Source organism: Leopardus geoffroyi, chromosome B1 (genome assembly GCF_018350155.1).
Source record: "Leopardus geoffroyi isolate Oge1 chromosome B1, O.geoffroyi_Oge1_pat1.0, whole genome shotgun sequence".
Lineage (NCBI taxonomy): Eukaryota > Metazoa > Chordata > Mammalia > Carnivora > Felidae > Leopardus > Leopardus geoffroyi.
Window position 1 is genome coordinate 205259054 of NC_059327.1, and position 18090 is coordinate 205277143.

At 61.4% G+C, this 18090-nt stretch overlaps 1 long non-coding RNA gene across 1 annotated transcript; it reads left to right on the plus strand.

Annotated features, from left to right (window-relative positions):
• Window positions 1-14676: 14676 nt before the first annotated feature.
• Window positions 14677-17245, plus strand: LOC123596297. The gene is made up of 3 exons (XR_006711653.1): window positions 14677-15210; window positions 15815-16280; window positions 16642-17245. It is a non-coding gene; the product is annotated as an uncharacterized LOC123596297 (long non-coding RNA).
• The last annotated feature ends 845 nt before the right edge of the window (window positions 17246-18090 follow it).

Genomic DNA, 18090 nt, shown 5'->3' on the forward strand with positions numbered 1-18090 from the left:
GGGCGCGGCAGGGACCTGTGGTTCCGTGCTCTCTCGGAAACGTGCAGAGAGGCGCTTTCCTGGCCGTAGCTCGGGGCAAACAGGGTCATCCACGTTGCAGCCGCGGGCTCTCACCGGCTCCCACGGCCCTCGGCCCCCACACCCCTGCCCTGCACCGGCCGCCGGTCTGCTAGACGGGGGCCCCGGGAGCGGGAATGGGGCCTCCCCCAGCCTGGCATCCCCCTCCCGACCCGAGCCACCACGGCAGCACCCAGGGTCACGTCACGATTCGGTTTTGTGCCTCCTGGAGCTCATCCTTCAGTGGTCTTTCCAGCGTGGATCTTCGGAGGGGACACAGTCTGTGGGTGCCTGTGCGGAACTTCTGGGGAGACGCTTTGGCTTTGCCCACACTTGATGAGGTGCTGGCTGCGACAGGATTCCGGGTTGGGAGCTGCGCCCCCCCGCCTGCACACACGCCCTTCCGTGGTCTTCCGGCCTCCGGCCTGAACAGCTGGTGTCCTAGCCGGGCCCCTCCACGGTGGGGCGGCGTCTGCCCAACCAGAGCTCATCACGCTTCCCAAACTGGTGCATTTACATCTTCAGTCGGTTCTGGGACGTTCTCGGCCTTTCTGTCTTCAGGTGCCTGCCTTTATTCGGTTTCTCCTTCAGGGATCCCGAGTGGCAGTGAAAACCCGTGCAGAGCGATGGACCGAGAAGAAAGGCACAGACTTAAGGACACATTAGAAAGAGGCACGGCCAAAAGTAATGTTAACACGTGTGCGTCCCAAGCAACTAGAAGAAGAATGATGAGGAAAAGTTTAAAGTCCTAGAGGAGCAGGAAGAAGAAGCTCAAGACAGGAATCAATCACGTGCAAAAGCACCGACAAATTTAACAGCCGGTCCTTTGAGAAACTGAATAGAATCGATCAGTCTGCCAGACGAAGGCGTCGAGGCTGCGTGTGAGTGTAGGCGCGCAGCCCCCAGGGTCACTCACGACAGGATCCGACGAGCAGCTGCACACTGAAAACGCAGAAGAGATGAAAAGCCACTTGCCAAAACCGACACGGGATGTGAACGGTCCGGATAGCTCTGTGACCTTGAAGAAATTGCTTCGTAGGTGCTTCCTCGAAGAAAGTTACAAATCTAGGTGGATGGCTTCCTTTGTTAGCGTCGAGAAGTAACTGCTCTCGCACAGACTTGCCAGGACGTTGGGGACGCCCCTCCCAACGCAGTTGATGAGGTTGGCTCTCACTCCAAAGACCCCGTCCGGATTCGCCCCGAAGAGTGCTCCCCGCTGGGGTGAACTTGCTCAGCAGGGCGGCGTGCGGTGTCGTCCCCCCTGGGACCAGGGCGCGGCTGTGTCTGCTCCGAGACCCGGGCGCCATTCCCCAGCCGCAGAAGTAATGTCTGCTCAGGGCTCCAGCCGGGTACTCTCTGGGCGTTGTCCCCGGCCCTGGAGAGCGGACTGTCCCAGGGGAGCTTCCCTGCTGACGTCGTGGTACAAAGATCTGACCTTTTAGCTCCAGGAGACAGTTGTGAAGGTCTGTGCCAGCTCTGAGCGCCCGTGGGCCCGCTGTGCGGAAACGCCCGTTTCTCAGGAAGGCCGAGTTGGACGCTGAGCCAGCGTTCCTGCCCCGGGGGCGTCCCCAGCACAGACGCGGCTGTGCGGCGACCGACGTGAGCAGGAGCGTGTGCAGTGGCTTCCGTCGTGGGGATCGTGACGACCAGAGACTGGAGACGTCCTCTCCTCGGACGCTCTTTCACCACGAAACACGCCGCAGCAACGGAAGGGACCAGAATACGAGCCCCCAACAGCACGAGGAGGGGCCAGCCACGGCGTGTGTGCTCACGGTGCCCTCATGCGGAGCGCACGTGGGCAGGACCGCTCTGTGGTGTTTGCATCCGGACGAGGGGTCTAGTCACCGGCCTTTAAAGTGAGGCCCCTGTCCCCATCTCCTTGCCTCTAGCCCTGTCCCTGGTCACAGGAGGGTGTAGGTGCCAGCCCCTGAGGACAGCACCCCACCTCTGCACAGGTCACTGGAGGTGTGGCCAGTGGCCCAGGCTCTCAGGGCCAACCCCGTGGGTGGTCCCTGCCTCGCTGTGCTTGGGTCCAGTGCCCCTGGCCTTGCCCAGCAGGTGGACGCTGCCCAGCCCATCTCTGTCCCAAGGGCCCGTCCTGTGAGGCCTCCTCGGGCCGCCTCGGGAGAGACACGCTGCTGTCTCGCCTAGCTGTCCCCCCCCATTGGCTCCAGGGCCCAGACCAGGAGCCCAAGGTCCCCAGACCCCACGTTCCCCACACCCCCACCAGGTCCTGTGGATCCCTTGCCCGAGCCCACGGCATCTGCTCGCCCCCCGCCCCCCCCCAGCCGCCAGAGGAGCCTTGGCCCCGCGGGCGCACAGGTGGCCCAGCCCTCAGCGGGAAGTGGGGGGGCCTTCTGGATGCGTTTGGAGGAAACAGCTGCCAGTTAGCTGGTGCCGGGCTGTGCGTGTGGGCGGAGGGGCAGTGAGGACGACTCCCGGGCAGGGTCTGGGGTGCAGGCCCGAGGAGGGGTTCTGCGGGGGCTGCAGAGGGCACGGGCCTGGGGTGGGCACGGCGGCCCTGGGGCAGGGCCTGGCCTGGGGGCGGGAGGCAGAGGGCACGTGCCCTGGATGGTCAGTTCCGGGCCCTTCTGTTCCGTTTCCGTGAGGTGTAGCACGTGGCCTGCCCCGACCAGAACCAGGACGCCTGCTGCCCTCGCCTGCCACGAGCCTGAAGCACAGGCACACCGGCCTCCCCGGCGAACCCCGAAACCCCGAACGGCCACAGATCGTGTCGTGGGGGTGGGGGGGAGATTAACAGCATAAAGTAGGCCTTCTCCAAATTAGCACAGAAGTTCATTACAGTTCCGGCCAAAATTCCACCTACTTGTTTTGTTGTTTAGGGAGAAAGTGGGTGCCATCAGGGGCAGGGCAGAGGGAGAGGGAGAGAGAGAATCCCAGGCAAGCTCCGCACTCAGCACAGAGCCTGACACGGGGCTCAGACCACGACACTGGGGCCCTGACCTGAGCCAAAATCAAGAGCCAGCTGCTCAACCGACTGAGCCACCCGGGTGCCCCTCCTCCTGTTTATTTTTAACAAATTCAACCACCTTATCCCCAAACGTCTGTGGGACAGCAGTGATCTGGGGTTTGGGATTGTAACACCGCCTTCCAAAAGTTCGTGTCCACCATTTCTTTTGTGAAAACTCCCTTAATCCAGTGAAGGCCTTTTTCGTAAACACGGAGGGCCCTCTCTGCATTTCTTTCTGCTAGCGAGAACAGGCACTGACGAGGCCTTTTGTAAAGTGGCACAACGGGAACTTTCGGAGAGTGGGGGACGCGCCTCACTCTGTGTGGCCTCAGCGTACAGGGGTCTTCTCGGGGACGCTGTGACAGCAGAGCGCGAGCTGCCGTGACCTCGGATGGGTCTGCAAAGAAGAGAGAGCCCAGAGCGGGTGTGGCGGCTGTGTGCACACACGTGGGCGTGCACACTCGAGATGTGATCCGGGGGCCCAAGTCCGTGCAGAAGGACGGACCTGTAGCGGGTGAAACGGCGCGGCTCCCGGGCCAGAAGGGCAGCTCTCCGTGGCCAGGGCGCGGAGAGCGGCGTCTCCGTTAGGACCGCTGAGGACAAACCACGCAGCAGAAAACCCAGATTTCCGGACCCCGGGACGGGCTCCCGTCTAGGAAGGGCTGAGGGACAGGGCACACCCCGCTAGAGGTGAGGTCTGCCGCCGGAGGGTAGAGGTGGCTGGCGGGGTGGGGGAGGTGGGGAGGGGGGACGGCGGGGGAGGGGTCAGACCACACGTCGGCTCCACCCAGGCCGCCGGTCACAGCTGCCAGCTGCCGTCTGATGCGGCTGGAAGGGGAGGGCTGGGGTGGCTGCCCTGGGGGCTCAAGACGATGGGTGGGCACCCCGCGAGGGGCCTGTGGATGCCGGCTGGGCCCCTGGCAGGACGTGGGGGCACGTCGTCCTGGGGGTGGCCTGCGCCAGGGCCAGGGCAGGGGGTGATCTCAGGCCTCATGTGCGGCACCCGCCCCTGCCCCTGCCTCCCCTCGCTTCAGGCCCAGAGGAGGCAGGAAGGGGAGGGCCGGGTCCACATCTGCCGCGGTGTCGGCCGCGCTGCCCCCAGCTGCTCCCGGCCAGCGCCAGCTGGGTTTGCAGAATTGATTTTTTAGCAAAAAACAACACGAAGGAGAAAAGCTGAGACTGGGGCCAGCTGCGGGGCTGTTCCGGGCTCTGTGCCCTGGCGGCCGGCGCTCTGTGCATGAGGAGAGGCATGTGGCCCGCGGGGCCAGGGCTCGTGCCAAACACCCGGAGGAGGACCCGGGGTCGCCGTGACCGGCGCCCCATGCCCGTGCCCCTGCAGACTCCCCGCGGCACAGAGCGTGCAGACAAGCCTGGGCCGCGGGCATGGAGTCCCTGCCACCCCACGGGCAGCCCCGGCAGGCCCGCTCCGGCCCGGCCAGCTTGCCCAGCCGCTGCCACTACGGTCTGCCGTCCGGGAGCAGCCGAGGGGCTTCGTGCGCCCAACTGAGACGTCTCTGACAGTCACCCCCACCTCGGCACGGAAACGCCGCAGGGGTGACGTCTCGAGAGCCCCGGGCAGCCGCCGCCAGCAGCCGGCGGCCCCTGGTCTCCTCTCCACGTGCTCTTAAGCACAGGAGCCTGGGCTTCCGGCACCCTCCCCGCCCCCAAGGGCAGCGCTGGGGGTCTGTGCAGGATCCCACTATGGGGACGAGTCACTGCTCATTCACCCAGGCCCTCCTCGCCCCTTCCGCGGCCCAGCCTGTGGCCTGTCCTTGGGCGGGGGTCTTGGGGGAGCAGATTCTCTCTCAAGTGGAGTCCCGGGAGTGGAACTGCTAAGTCAAGATGCGTACATGTGTAATCGGGGGAGACGGTCCCAAATTGCCTGCTGTACGGATTAACCGGCTCCCCACAGTGTATAAGAATGCCTGTTTCGGGGTGCCCGGGTGGCTCAGTTGGTTGAGCGTCCAACTTTGGCTCAGGTCATGGTCTCTCGGTTCATGAGTTCGAGCCCTACTTTGGGCTCTATGCTGACAGCTCAGCAGGCTGGAACCTGCTTCCGATTCTGGGTCTCTCTCTCTCTCTCTTCTTGTGCTCTGTGTCTCTCTCTCTCTCTCTCAAAAATAAATAGACGTTATGGGGCGCCTGGGTGGCGCAGTCGGTTAAGCGTCTGACTTCAGCCAGGTCACGATCTTGCGGTCCGTGAGTTCGAGCCCCACGTCGGGCTCTGGGCTGATGGCTCGGAGCCTGGAGGCTGTTTCCGATTCTGTGTCTCCCTCTCTCTCTCTGCCCCTCCCCCGTTCATGCTCTGTCTCTCTCTGTCCCCCAAAAAATAAATAAACGTTGAAAAAAAAATTAAAAAAAAAAAAAGAAAGAAAAAAATAAATAGACGTTAAGACTAATAAGGGGCACCTCAGCCACTCAGTTAAGTGTCTCACTTCGGCTCGGGTCATGATCTCATGGTTCGTGGGTTTGAGCCCATGTTGGGCTCTGTGCTGACAGCCTGGAGCCTGCTTAGGATTCTCTCTCTCCCTCTCTTCCTGTCCCTCCCCCACCTGCACACACACTCATTCTCTCTCTCTCTCTCAAAATAAATAAACACTTAACCAAGTGCTGTTTCCCCAAAGCTACCCAGGAATTATGAGTTCTTACACTTCATAATCCACGGCAAGTGAGATATCGTGCCTTTGTGCAATTGTATTTGCTTTTCTCCTAGTACTCGTGAGATTGCACACTGCTCGTGTCTGCACGTCCTATGAATCATCTGTTCAAACTCTATTTTCTATTTGGAAAGTTACAACTGGTCTTTTTCTTAGCGATTTGCAAGAGCTCTTTATCTATTGAGGCAATTAGACTTTTCTCTATAACATGAGTTGTAAATACAGTTTCCTCATTTGTGGTTTATTTAATTGTTCACATGCACATTTATGATCTTTCTTTGCCACTAGATGGACAGCCGCCAGGAGGGCAAGGAATGTCCAGTTGCCCCAGCACAGGGTCTCCTTCACCCAGGAGCCTGCCCCGGGCTCTCAGCTAATTCTGTGTCTCCAGGGCACAGGCAGTTCCAGGGCAGCCAGGTCAACTCTGGGCTCCTGTCCAGCCAGTGCCCCCTCCCCCAGGCAGACAGTACTACCTGGCTGTCCCAGGGTGTCCTCCCCAAACCCACACACACGCGGCATCCCCATGTGGAAAGGAACTATCCCCCCCACCCCCGCCCCCTGTCGCTTGTCTCCTCATGGTCCTGCTCCAGGAGGTGGTCCCTCCCCACTCCTCCTCCTCACCTGCCTCTGGCGCGGGGCTGACCACAGCTCAGTGGGAGCCAGAACCGGAGCTGGCCCTGCCCCCTCCCGCCCTCCCGCCCAGGCACAGGAAGGCCGGGGCTGGGTGGGCAGGGGGCCAGCAGAGGGGGTCCCGTGGTGGGGGCCGGGCTCAGCCCTTGAGGAGGGAGAGACTCCGTCCTGTTGGTGGGACTCAAGGGTTCCGGGAGCTAGACCCCATGGCCTCGATCCCTGCCTTCTGCAAGTTTCCAGCCTCGGTGTCCCCATCAAGGAAGGGAGCAGTCATTGCCCCCAGGGCCACTGCCGTCTGCTCCCGTGCACCAGCCCCTGTCGCTGCCCTGGGGGCCTGGTAACCGGTTGCGGGGGCGTCAGCAGCAGCCCACGCTCTGGACCGGGGGCCAGCTTTCCAATAAAAGCGGAGTGTTTTTAACAGATGGGAGATTCTGGAAATTGCTAAGGAAAAAATAGTCCTTGGGCCCAGCCGGGCTTGGCCAGGAAGACCAGCGAGGGGGAAGTAGCCCTCAGCTCCCTCGGCTCACCAGCGAAGGGGGTCAGGCCCTGGTGGCCTCGGGGGGGAGAGAGGTGGCCAGGCCCCTGGCCGAGGCCACTTTGTGGGCACTGGCTTTCTTTGGAGTGGAATGCTGGTCCTGGAAGCTGCAGTCCCTGGCCCCCGGCCCCACCAGAGCTGGTGGGGGTGGGGCGGGGCCGTGCCCCGAGGCCGCGGGGGCCGCTCACGTCGCTGGCCCCACGGGCCTCGTTAGGAGAGCCCGAGGTATTAAGTCTGGTCCACTCTCCGATGTGCTTACGGCTCAGGGCCCACCCACCCCAGCTCTGTGGCCACTCAGGCCACGGCAACCTCTGCCCTCATCCTCGCTGCCCGCCAGGCACCTCTCTGCCCCTCACCTGGCCTCTCCTGGCACCCTTCAACTTCACCTGCCCTCCCCTGCCCAGCAGTGATTCCAGCCCCTCATACACACACCCGAGGTCGGGCTTGGCAGGATGCAGCGGGGGGAGGGCTCTCCTGCCCCCTGACGGAGACCCCCTAGGCAGGCCCACCCCCCCCAGAGGACCCGTCCCCTGCGTCTCTCCCAGAGCTGGGCCAAGCGCCGAGCCCCAAGGGGCTCCTATTCCGAGGGCGCCGTGAATGCGTGCTGGCCTCATTGCCACTACTGGGGGTCCGGAGGGGCAAGACCTCTCCTGCTCGGGGGGCCTGCTGCCCTGCTGGCACCAGGGTACCCTCTCCCCGAGGAGGCTCGCTGGGTCCCCATGTCCTGGCTGAGCCCAGCGCCCTGTGCAGAGGGGTGTGGAGGCTACCCCGGGGCTGGGGTGTCTGCTATGGGTCAGCCCCTGTGCTCTGTCACCCCACCCACCTCCCTGCACAGCGGCTGTGGTCCCCGTGTCGGGGTCGGCGGGGGTGACACTCGGGTCTCTGTGGTCACTGCTGTGGTCACTCTTGGTGGCGAAAGTGAATGGGTGGGTGAGTGTGGCCGGCAGTCGGTGGGGGCGGGGGCGGCCACCTGACCCACGGGCCACACACCAGCCAAGTAGCAGCCCTGCACGGGGCTGGTGGTCCGACCAGGGGTGCAAGGGCCTGGGTGGCATGGATACGCTGGGGGGTCTGCAGCCAGGGCCCTCCACGGGAAAGTGGGTGGCCAGTGCTGGTCCCCGCCCGGGCTGGGCTCTTTCTGGCTCCAGAGGCCTGGCCAGACCAGCCCCCAGCCCAACACACCCTGCGAGGCGGCCGAGGCTGGGCTGCTGCCCAGCTCACGTGGGGGGGCACGGGGACGTGGGAGCGAGGCGTCCTCAGGGCCCTGTGATGGCCGTGGGCAGGGCAGGGTCACCCTGCTGACCCCCGGCCCAGGGGATCCAGGAGGAAGAACCACCACACCCAAACGAGAACCGCATGCCGGGGGTCTGGGCTGGGCAGGGCCTGGCCCCGGCCCCCACTCTCTTTGCTCCCAGACCTTCCTTGGCTGGGGTGTCCCCGGGGGAGCTCAAGGTAGGAGGTCGCGGACCAGGTCCTGGCCCCTGGGGCCTGGAACCTAGGAGACCCCCAATCCCTGCTGGCCACCGAGCCCGGAGCCTCCCCACCCGTGGGCACAAAGTGCCGTTTCGTAAAGACAGGGAGGTGCGCCCTGGGGCGCGGCTCCGAGGAGGGCCAGCTGGGGGGCACCTCCCAGGTGATGCCAGCACAGGCCCCAGGCCTCCTGTGGCCACAGCCGCGCTTGGTGCCCCAGTCCCCCACGTACGGAGGCGTGTCTGTGTGTCCCCCCGGGACCAGGCCCAGAGCCCGGCCTGGCAGCACCGGAGGGCACGGGGGCGCCCGGCCGCGTCTCCTCAGGGACAGGGGACCTGCCTCAGCCACAGGATCGGGCCAGGCCTCACCCGGCCAGGAGCCCCAGAGAGAGCCCAGGACACATGCTGAGCTGTGACTTTGTGCCTAGAAACAGCCAGAAAGAGGGGCGCCTGGGGGGCTCCGTCGGTTGAGCGTCCGACTTCGGCCCGGATCACGATCTCGCGGTTTGTGGGTTCGGGCCCCGCGTCGGGCTCTGTGCTGACGACTCAGACACTTCGGGTTCTGTGTCTCCCTCTCTCTCTGCCCCTCCCCAGCTTGGGCTCACGCTCGCTTGCTCTCTCTCTCTCTCTCAAAAATGGATAAACATTAAAAATATATTTTTAAAAGAAAGAAAGAAAGAGTCAGAAGCCACAGGTGAGTGCAGGGAGGCAGCTGTGCACAAAATTTATGTTCAGAAACCAACATCTTTCAAATTCAAGCCGTTTCCAAGAAGAGATGATACAGAGAAGGCAGCGTTTATAACAGAAGTAAAAGTTATAAATTATCTAGGCACAAACTTCGCCTACTTCCTGTGTACTCGGAACCATCCTGAGAAGCTCCTGAGGGACATCTTCTAGCACCTTCCAGAAAGGCACTTTCCGGAAGAGGAGTGAGCCTCACAGTGATGTCACCTCGTCCTGAGCTAATCTGAGTGAGACAGTCCCGGGAAAGCACCTGAGAATTTCTCTGCAACCAGGTCAGTTGATTATAAGGTTACTACTGAACAAACGTGGACAAACAACTAAGAAAGTTCTGGAGTAAAAGAGCACCAAGGAAGCCACGTGTTCCCGAAGCTAACCGGAGTTCATGGCCGTGGCCACGTCTCGGTCAGCGGGAGGCAGGGCACGAGATGGCGGCTGGCCAGGGGCAGGAGCAGGGCCGAGCGGTGGCACGCGGGAGAGCGAGAACGGTTCCACAAAAACCCACGGCTGAGTTGAAGAACGAGCAAAGCACCTGAACAGACGCTTTTCCAAATAATTCACACAAAGGGCAATGGGCCCGTGACGTGCGCCAACATCACGAGCGCTCGGGGAGGTGTAAACCCCAGCGAGGGGCGCCTCCTGGCCACCGGGCCACCATAGCCATGTGGCGTGACCGCTACTCCCACAACGGCCCGGATGGCGTCACCCGACGACCGATGAACACACGGCGTCTGCTCGTGCGACGGGCTCCGTCCCGCCGTGGAAGGAACTCGGCACCGGCATGTTCGTGAACGTGGATGAAGCTTGAAAACACGTGAAGTAAAAGGACAAAACCACAGGCCACCTAGCACGTGACTCTGTCTACGTGACGCGTCTGGAACGGGAGAGTCCCAGGCACAGGAGGCAGCCGAGTGGTGGCCAGGGGCTGGGAGGGGGACACGTGGGACAGGAGGGGCCGCTAATGGGGGCAGGACCTCTTTGGGAGTGGTGGAATGTTCTGGAAGTAGACATGATGGTTGCACAACCTCGTGAATAAACTGAAAACCACCGAATTATACACTTGAAAAGGTGAATTTCATGTCACGTGAATTGTATCTCGATAAGGCCTTTTTTCAAGAAATGTCCTTGCTCCATCCGTGGGGGCCTGTATCGAGAGGGCAGCACCGGCAGAATGGAAGGTGTGTGGGTCCCACGTGTGGCAGACCCGCCCCTGGTGTCACAGGGCAGGGCAGCTCCCCCGGGAATACGACGTTCTGACCTTCCTCCGACCTCTCCTATGAGGGACGCCGAGCTCCCATGCGGCTTTGCAGAGCTGACCCCCAAAACGCCCTGTCCCTGCACGCCCCCTGGACTGCTGAGCACCGTTGGAAGAACACAGCCCCGCCCAGGCCTTCGCTGGGGCCCGTGGAGGGGGCGCTTTGGGCTGGAAAGGGCCAAGCCAGGACGTCCAGTGGGGTAGTCAGGGACCCCTGCTCACCCCGGCTTGAGTCGGTGCTGCCCCTCACCCGGCGGGAGCCCCACCCTTGGCGCCTAGACCGCATCCCAAGTGAAGGGGGGGGGGAGCTGGGGGAACAGGGGAATCACCAGCAGGGACTGGGTCCCAGCTGGACGGGAGGCAGGGGTGCCCTGGGCAGGGTGCAGCCACGAAGCCTCCCAGGGCAGATCTCTCGGGGGTGGGGGCTCAGCCCCGGGCTTGCACAGAAGGAAATGGAGAACCAGGGAGGGGCCAGGCGACACAGGAACCTCTGAATCATCCAGAACGTTCCGGCCTGTAGATGGGCTGCTGCAACCCACCAGGAAGCTGGGATGCTTGGGCTGGGGGTGAAGCAGCACCCCGGGGGGCCTGGTCAGTGGACTCGAGCTGCATCCTGCCCGGGGGGGGGGGTGCCGAGGGTCCCCAGTGGGCGGGTCCCCACACCCCTCCACAGCAGGTGCCAGCCCGAGCCCGGGGGTGTGACGTCCACGCAGGTAGAAGGCCCCCTCCCAGCCCCGGCCCTGCCCGCCTTCCCCGCGGGTCTGGAGCCGGAGCCCGTCTCAAGCAGGGGTGGCGTGGTGGCAACCGGGGGGTGTCCGCACCTGGCCTGCAGTTGGGCGGCCTCGGGCTTCCCGCTGGAAAACAAGGACAGCGAGCGCCAGGCGGCCGGCGCTGCCCTGATGGGGAACAGCTGTCAGCTGCGGGGCCGCCAGCGGAAACCACATTCCCCAAGCCGTTAGCTCATGGTTTACATTCTCGGCAGGCGGGTGATATGTCATGGGAGCCGGACGGATGCTGGTGCGGGGCCAGCTGGCCGCCCAGAACCTCCCGTTCAGGCCCGGGGGTCCCGGCCTGCGTGGCCCGGCCGCTTCCTCTCAGGCCCGGCCCCTCATCCCGGGCGGGGTCCCGCGGCGCGTGGCCCCGGCCCTCCTGGGACCCCCCTCTCCGCCCCCAGGAGCCCCACCCCGGGTCCCGGAGGCCGCTCCTCGCCCTGCTGCTCCCGGCATCGTTCCTTGATGACTTACGCCGCCGTTGTCCCCAGTCCCCAGTGACGTTAAGCCCGCTCTGTCACTCGGGACCTCCTCACGTGCTCCGGAATCCAGTTTGGTGGTTTTCGGGGATGTTCTGATACCTGCAAATGCCACTCAGCTGAGCAGACACTTGTCACACGTCAAATCCCTCGCCATAACAACTCTCAAGTAACGGATGTGGAAACCGAGGCACGGCGGGGGCTCAGTCACCACCGAAACCACAGGGCTGGCAACAGGCAGAGCCAGGATGGGGACCGGGGTCCTTCTTTCGGCCCACGCACACACCCCTCCGGGGAAACTTCAAGGTGGCTTCATCCCACGTGTCTCCGGCTGTTAGCCCGGAGCCGCTGGGGTTCGCCGCGTCTGCCCCGCCGCTCACGGCTCGCTCTGCACTGAGCATGCGCGGTTCTGCTCCCGTCAGCTCCTGGACACTTTCCGTCGGGCCCCGATCGCCGCTGCCCACCAGGCTGGCCCTGTGCGCGACAGGGTGCCCCCTCGGTGCGGCGGGAGCGCCTCCCTGCTGTGCCTGGGCCACAGCCCGCCACGCGGGGACCACGAGAGTGCACGCGGGGAGACGTGGGTGGCTCCCAAGATGCTGCCTTGTGAAAGGTGGCGGCCACAAGCCCACGCTCCCCGCCTCGGCGGGCCCGGGGCCGCCCGGCCTGGAGGTGGAAGCCGCGGGTGGCCCTCCGCCCAACCCAGGCATCGCTCCAGCCCTTCACCTCGGCCACAGCTCCTGCTGGGACCGAGTGTCCCCGTGCTCCCGTTCTTCGGTGCTCATTGCCGAGAAGCGAGAAGTCACTTGCTTTCGTATATTTGTCTCGCATCAGATTTTCTTATCGATTTTTAAGTTTTTGAACTACGGTACAATAGGGCCGTCCCTCAGTCGTATCTCATCTATCTTTTTCTGATGCTTACATCATTTATTTGATTTTCTTATCTCACTGCAGTTGCTAGAACCTCCGAGAACATGTTGAATAGTGACGGCAGGGGCAAGAGTCACTGTTCATGCCTCCATTTGTTCAAAGTTTTGTGTTTTCCATGCAGATTGATCTCAGCCACTATCGTGTGCAAAGCCTTTTTCGTTTTCTTTTTTAATGTTTTTTCTTTATTTTGAGGGAGAGAGACAGAGCGTGAGTAGGGCAGGGGCAGAGAGAGGGGGAGACACAGAATCCGAAGCAGGCTCCAGGCTCCGAGCTGTCAGCACAGAGCCCGATGCGGGGCTCGAACTCACAAACGGTGAGAGCGTGACCTGAGCCGAAGTCGGACGCTTAACCGACTGAGCCCCCCAGGTGCCCCCAAAGTCTCTTTCTATTTTCTATTAGGAATAAGAATTTTTATTAGCATGATATTATAGTGAATTATACAGATTTAATAATATCATGATAGGGCACCTGGGTGGCTCAGTCAGTTAAGCATCTGACTTTGGCTCTGGTCATAATCTTGTGGTCTGTGAGTTCGAGCCCCACGTCGGGCTCTGTTCTGACACCTCGGAGCCTGGAGCCTGTTTCGGATTCTGTCTCCCTCTCTCTCTGCCCCTCCCCTGCTCACATTCTCTCTCTGTCTCCATCTCTCCCTCAAAAGTAAATAAACATTAAAAAATTTGTTTCTAAATAGTATCGTGATAGATTATTATATAGACTGATACCCTATAGTATTAATGATTGCTGAATTTTGTCATATTTCCTTTCAGTACTTATCGATCTGGTTCTATGAATTTTCTGTGCTATTTTGTCAACAAAATTATTTAACTCAATCATTGAGCCACCCTTAGAAGCCTGGCCTAGATCTGCTAAGTTACAGTATATAATTCTGCAGATAATTTATTGGATTCTTTTTGTTATTCTCTTCTTAGATTTTTTTTTTCTCATCATTTATAAGTGATATGTGTCTGTAGTTCTCTTTTTCTTTTTTTTAACATCAGGTTTTTGTATTAAATTATACTGGTTTTATGAGATGAATTACAGAGTTTTCCATCCTTTTATGTGTCTTGGAAAAGTTAAAATAACACTGGAATGACTTTTCCTCTGACTTACGGTTAGCACATACTCAGCCGTGGACGTCTCTCCCTGGTGCTTTCCTTCATTCTTCCTTTCTGAACCACCTCTCCACTGTCTTACATTCGTCTCTCCGTGTTTCCCCCTATTCTAAGTTATTTTGATAACTGGTATTCACTAGAGAATTACCTGTTTGCTCTAGCCGCGCCCCTCCACCGTCCTTCCCGCCTCCCTCCCCGGCTCTCCTTCCCACTCCCAGTTGCACGTGGGTTTCTACATCTCAACGTACACGAATATTCTAGACAGAGACTGTCATCCTCAATCAGGCTTTTAGGCAGCACTAGCGGGTTCTAGTTTATTTTCTATTGGGGGAAGAAAAAGCACTTTATCATCTCTCCTTTTTACTGATTTCTGTTCTACTTAACTAATTTCTGTTTTTCTCCCCGCAATTGCCTCTTTTGACTTTTTAAGATGTGCTTTGTTGTTTTCATTGTGATTTCCTAAAATGGGCACAAGATCCCTCACTTGTATTCTCTCCTCTGAGCATCTGAGTGATGTGTCCGCTGGGCCTCTGGGCTCTGCTGAGATGTGTTTACATTTTCATAGCTTTCCCGAGACCTTGCCTGTTCAGATTCGATTTCCTGTTTTATCTGAGGGTTCCCTGGGAATGTGTTTCTTGGTTTCTGAGTGGTTGAAATCGGGAGTACGTACGTGACTTTTTGTTATTTACTTTAAATTTTGTTAGATTATCATAAGATCGTTTTCATTGATGTACTTTTTCATTCATCAAGGTTTTCTGTGTGTGTGAGGACATAATGTCATGGGAAGTACTTACTATGTTTTCCCTCCGAGGAAGGTGGAGATCATTACCTACGCCCCCCTCTGTTTGCATTTTTCAGCTGTTACTAAATGTGATAATGAAAGGAGCCAGGGAGAGTTGCTGTGTCTGCACCCTCGATCCTTCTTCCACCCTTCGGTTTGGCTTTAGGGGTTTAGATCCTATTGGCTGGCACACACAGTTGATGACTTGAACTTCCATCCTTCCCCATACGTGCTCGCTTACTTGATGCATATGTCACCGTGTGCCAGCGTTTGCACTCAGGATCTTGTCCTCTTAGCTCTGCCTTGACATCAGTCTTGTATCCTCTGTTCTCAGTCGAGGTCAGTTTTCGGGTCTTTTTCCGGTGTTCTCCTTGAATAGGGTATATGGACGACATACGCACTGACACTTTCACGCTCACAGTGACGGCTCCTGGGCTAGTATGAGAGGCCGGGGGTGGAGTCCTCTCTGCGTGACCCATGGATGACATTTCACTGTCCTCTGCTTCCAACATCGCAGATGAGAACACCAGGCCTTGTTAATATTTTCTCTCTTGAAGTAACATGTTCTTCGTGTCAGTAAACATGCAACTCTCCCCACCCCGGCTGTCCCATCCGCCCACAAGTTTTCAGGGCTTCACGGGTTTGTGAGGGTGAGGGGTAAGGACGGGCAGGGGCCTCAGCGGACTGCGTGGGTGACCGGAGGCCTTAGACCCCCCTGGTGTGCTCCCCACGCACTCCTGAGGTCTTGGTCAGGAGCGTTTTACTAGAACACAGCCATGCACACTCGCCCGTGCCTGCTTTCCCGGTGTAACAGCAGAGGGGAGAGGTAAGCCGGACCCCCCACGCCGCTTTACAGACCGGCAGACCCTGTGCTACCAGGCCCCACGAGGCCAAAGGACCTCCCTGAGGTCACTCAGCAGGCGGGAAAAGGAGCTGGAACCCCCCTGGCCCCTCGGAGCCCAGAGCACTGGCCTCCTTCCATTGCTGGTCGCAGGGAGGAGAAGGCGGAGGGCCCGTCTTGGTGGAGGGGAGTGGGTTAGCTGGGGGCCCTCCAGCCTCCCGAGGACCCACACGGTGTCCGGCCCCGCTGAACCCAAGGGTGGGTATTCCCGTCCGGGCACTGCTTCCCCAGGGTGGGCTGCCCCCTTGGACACCTGACTCAGGGGCTGAGCCGGAACACTCACCACCTGTCACGCTCCCAGACCCATGGGCCCTGACCGGTGGCTGCGGTCACGGCATCTGGGGCCTCAGGTGTTCTGATGGCCAGCGCCTCCTCTTGGAGGCGGGAAGGGCCCAGAGATGGGAGAAGGGAGGCAGGACCGGGTTGCCGGCCGAGAAGCCACGGAAGCGAGGCTGTGGCCTCCCTCATTTCAGACGGTGACCAGGGCTTGCCCCCGAGGGGCCTGTGCCCCGCTGGGCGTCTCCTGCAGGTGGCTGGCTCCGGGGACTCGTGGCCCGGGGCTCGATGTACGGTCAACACGCACGACCCCTGACGTGACCCTGAGGACACACACCCTCCTCCTGCGGGATTCCCGCCCAGACCAGCCCCGGGAAGAGGGTCAGCAGACACACCCACACGTGGGGCACCACGTGGGGCGCCGTACACGGAGCAGTGCCCTCCAACCGCACCCGCCCCTGCTCTCCCCTCCCACTTTCAGGTGGTCGGGGGGGGGGGGGGGGAAGGGAGGGCTGATCCTTCCTTTGCGTAGTTGAGATCAGGGGCTCCGGGGTTTTCTAGGGGTTTAAGATCTTTGGGAATCCCCAGGAGGCGGGGAGGCAGGCAGCCCGCGGAATGCAGCGCTCAGCAACCACGGGGGATCCTGGGCTCTCCCCTGCACACCTCCCGGCCCACCCCTGCACGCCTCCACCTCTGCACGTCGCCCGGCCCACCGCCAGGTGCGCTGTCCATGGTCTGAGCAGGAGGGAGGGTCCTGACGTGGGGGCTGCGGCAGGCACAACTCCAGGGTGCCCCCCTGAATTGGGGGTACCTGGCCCCTCGCGAGCAGGGCCCCTGGAGTGTTGTGGAGTATCAGGGCCACCCACGGGCAGCTCCGGGGTGCGGCAGACTCTGGGAGGTGGTAGGGACAGCGGGGGCGGGGTGAAGGCCCCAGGCTCCGGGCACTGGTGGGCGGGGGGGCCTCTAGGCCAGCTCGCTGGGTGCAGTCTATAGGGGCGTCCCCCAGGGGGTAAGCTCAGTCCAGCTGCCTCTGGGGGAGAAGCAGACCTGGGACAGTGCAGGGTCTTCCTTTCCTGACAGGCCATCCAACTCCCACACGCCGGTCCGACCCAGGAGTGAAGGCGTGCGGATGAGGGGCTGGACGGCCCGGCCCCCTCCGCCCCCGCCTGCTGAGCAGCATGAAGGTGGTGAGGGGGTAGGGGTGCCGCCGGGGGGGGGGGGGCGGTGGCTATGGGGCTGGCCCCGCCAAGCAGCCCCCAGTCTGTGATTTCCTTCCATTGGTCCTGGTCCCAGGCCAGCTGAGCAAACGCTGACCCACATTTCCACTGAGCCCGGGCGGAAAGTAGGCCACCAGCGAGGCTGGAGCCGGGGCGGCCAGCCGCAAGGCTCAGGGCCGCCAGCGCCTGCTCAGAATTTCCAGGCCTGGAAGACGGAGAGAAAGGCCTTCCCCCTGGTCCGTGGGCACTGCTGGCCTCACCGGGCTGGGGGGCAGGCAGAGCCCTGGTTCACTGGCTCTGTCGAGGAGTCTGACCCTCGGCCTGCACCTCCCACGCTCCCAGGGCGGGGGACAGCCTGGGCAGGGGACAGAGACAGAGCTGCCGGACTGGGTGACACAGCCCCTTCCCACGGGGGCTGGCTGTGCCTCTGTAAGGGGCCCCCTCCCTGGGACCCCTTCACTCCCTACCACCTTCCTAACCGGACACAACACCACGGACCCCAGAAAGAGCCAGTCCCTGTCTTGGGGGGACGGCGGAGGCAGGCCAGAGGGGCAGGACTTGGGAGGGGTCTTGTCCTTCTGTGGGCCCTGCCCCCCATGCTCAAAGCCCAGGCTGCCTGGAGCCCTGACTCTTTGGCCCCTAGAGCCCCGCTCGGGAGGCTGTGCTAGGCCCCCTGTGGTGCTCAGCACCGTGGCCGGTGAGGGCCCAGAACCGCAGCTGGGCCGCCAGGGCCTCGCGGTCCCGCTCACCAGACCCAAGATGGGGCCACAGGGACCGGGGGGTCCTGGGGAAAGGGCCAGGTGAGGGCACTCTCTCTGCTCCAGGGGTGCGGGAGCTCACGGGGCCTCTTGCTTTGCCCGGGTGCACCCCTTTGTTGGACACCCCCTTTTCTGTGCAGTGTCTGCTGAGCGACCCCAGGGGCGTCCTTGGAAGGTGCTTTTCCTGAGGAAGCGGATCCTCGCCTTACAGCCTATCAGAGTGTGGCCTCCCATCCGGGGTCAGCAAACGGCGTCCCCAGCGCTGTGAAGAGAGAACACAAACCCGCTGGGAAGAAGAAAACTGAAGGCTAAGGCAGACGTGCCCGAGTCCGAACCCACTCCCGGGTCCACAGCCAGCCCGGCCGCCGGCGAGGCCTGACTCAGAGCTTGGACAGGGCTGCGTTCGCAGCACCGCGGCTTGGCTGGCCTGTGGGGTCACGAGGAAAGGGGTGACCTCAGTGCTAAGGCATGTGGGGGCCGGAGGGCCATCTGGTGAGCCTGGTCCCATCCCACACCCTGCCGAGGGAGAAACTGAGGCCCCAAGGAGGTGTGGC